This window comes from Cynara cardunculus, assembly GCF_001531365.2.
Source record: "Cynara cardunculus var. scolymus isolate 2C chromosome LG 6, CcrdV1, whole genome shotgun sequence".
Lineage (NCBI taxonomy): Eukaryota > Viridiplantae > Streptophyta > Magnoliopsida > Asterales > Asteraceae > Cynara > Cynara cardunculus.
In genome coordinates, this window is record NC_037533.1 from 8,923,952 (window position 1) to 8,927,134 (window position 3,183).

A 3,183-nucleotide genomic window follows, 5' to 3' on the forward strand; every position below is an offset into this window, starting at 1 on the left:
ACTCCTCTATATATATATATATATATATATATATATATATATATATATATATATATATATAACATATCAAATACAAACCTTGCAAATGTTACAAACCATATAAAACAATCAATAAAGATATTTATGTCCAGATCCTTTCTTACGTTTCTCATCTTAACTTTCCTTCTCATACGATTCTTCGCCTATAGGGTTGGGTTCCAGTGAGAATGAGAGTTAAAATGAGAAGCGTAAGAAGGGATCTCAACCCTCGGATGTATATTAGGATGAGATGCAACGAAATTCACAAATCAATCCCTATATCAAGCGTAATTCATGGATGAATTTGAGATTAAAGGTGATCAATGCTCCAGATCCCTTCTTACGTTTCTCACCTTATATATATAGGGGCCCATTCAAGGGAGAACTGGCTAATTTGTATTAACCGTGAAATCCAATCACAACCACAAATCAATAGATAAATTAGAAAATTTATAATTTTGGTAATTTTTAATTAAAATTTTATTGCAAGAACATTTTAGGTATTTTCTCTCCTCTCTTCTCTCTCCGTCCCCGTCTTCCGACCACCGTCCTCCGGTGATACAACAGTGTGATATTCAAGCACATATAAGATGTATTATGATACCACTGTGTTATATATCCGATCGACGACACAAACGACCACAGTGTGGTACCCAATCACATATAAGATGCATTATGATACCACTGTGGTATCACCGGAGGACGGTGGCTGGAGGCCGGGGGACGGAGAGAGAAGAGAAGAGATAGGAGAGAGGAGAGAAAATACCTAAAATGTCATTGCATTAAAATTTTAATTAAAAATTACCAAAATTTTAAATTTCCTAATTTATCTATTGATTTGTGGTTGAGATTGGACCTCACGGTTATCACAAACTAATTAGTTCTCATTTGAGTAGGTCCCTATATATATATATATGCAAGAGTTCAAATGAGAACACCTTCATTTTATGAGAACGCAAGAACATCCTTTACTATAGACAATCACATGTGATACTATATTTCATCACATATGATACAAATGTGATACTAAATTAGAGACGGGGACCAAAGGGTCTTTGACCTAGCGGTATGTGAGTCTTTGGCGTCATATAAGGTCAAGTGTTCAAATCTCACCAAAGATGAGGAGGGTCTGTGAGTTTATTTATTCTATTTTCCATATATAAATACTATATACTTCACACAAAAAATTAGAGATAGGGACCACTTTTGGTACAATCTAGGTTGCGGGCTAAGTCGTCCTTACACCACTAAGTCCCCTCACGTATATTATCATATATGATAAGGGTGTTCTTAATGTGATATTATAATCCATCACATGTGATATTAAATCATAAATGCATACAACCTTTGGCATGACCTAAGTCACAGGTCGTCCGCACTCCACCACGTCCCCTCATGTGTATTATCACATATAATAAAGGTGTTCTCACGTTCTCATAAAATGGAGGTGTTCTTGTTTGAATCTCCACACACACACACACATACACACACACACACACACATATATATATATATATATATATGGACAAGTTCAAACAAGAAACTAAACATTTTGTAAGAAGACAAGAAGTTTCAATATTTGATATGATTACAAGTATGATATACAAGATTAATTATATATGATTAAACACACATTGCATTGACAATAGATAGACGTTTAATCATATATGATTAAATCACCCGAATAAGTGTAATCACATATGATATCGAGACTTCTCACCTTCTCAGAAAATGATTGCATGCTGAAATCTTTTTTTATTCTCGTCTCTAAACAAGAAATTTAAACAATATATCTTAACAAAGAGCTACACCACAATCCTGAGCATTGATTTTCACCAATGGATGCTTCTTTTGGTGATCCTTCAGTAAAGATCTAATTCATCTTTGATCCTTTAGTGAACATCCATCTATCGAATATTCGTGGGTAAATACTTCACCGGCGAGACCGAATGGTTTCCCCACGGATTATCGAAGGCTTTTGTGACCAACAGATCACCAAAGACATGTATCAACAACGGTTTACCGAAAAGTAAAATCACCCTTGGATTTTCGAAGGTTTAAATCACTGACAATTTACTGATGGATAGAATTTACCCAAGAATTACCGAAGGCACTGCATCGACAAATTAGCATCGAATTTACCTAGTTAGACCGACGGTTTCTCTTTGGTGAACCATCCGTAATTCTAATCTATTTTTACAAAAAAGAAAAAAAAATATTTAAATGGTTATTTCTTGTATATTTTCAAAAACCTATCCCTATAATACATAAAAATAAAATTCTCCATGCAATATGTTAGAAGAAAGTTGTCCGTAGGGTGGAATTGGTACGGTACCAAAAATATTACTTCATTAATATGCTCCAACTAATTATAATTGATATGCAAAATCTTATACAATGTCCAACTAAATGTACTTGGTACCAACTTAAGTGGTACCACGTTTTTGGTCTACAAGTTGGTACTGGTTTTGTACCAACTTCAAGTTAATATATAAAAACTTGTCATTTTGTTCAAATTTGAGTTTTCAAATAATATGTGTTGTTTACGAGTTTTTAATTGCACAGAATAAAACTTGCAAACATTTAAATGTTCAAACAAAATAGTTAAAGTTATATAGTGTTTAATATTATATACACTGGAGGAGCAAGCTACGACCATGATACTACCGTTGTACACGACTTCAAATGCCATGTACCAATCAAGTTTGCATATTTGGTACGATACTACCAACCAATTATAATTAGTAAACTGAATTTATGGTTGGTACACATGTTAGTTGGTTTGGTTTGGTACAAAATTGCAGCCCCTACGAAATGTGAGTTTCAACTATGTGCCTTTAGCTGCAACATCATGCTTCAATAAGAAGCTATTACAACGACATGTTGTCTCTATAAACTGTTTTTATGGTAAATTGACTTTTTTGTCGTCGCTAAAACCGCTGACCCGAGTAAGTGCTATCCCGGTAAGTGCTGTCCCAACTAAGAGTGTTTACCAAATATTTTTGGTAAGTTCTTACCAACAATATAATGACCATTATAACCCTATTTATAACTATATATTGATTAGGCATTTTTTCATGTAATTATCCGGCCCAAATGTCATGTGGATTATTCCAAATCTAGATAGAAAGCCATCCATAAATTCAAAGCTTCAGCCCAAAACAT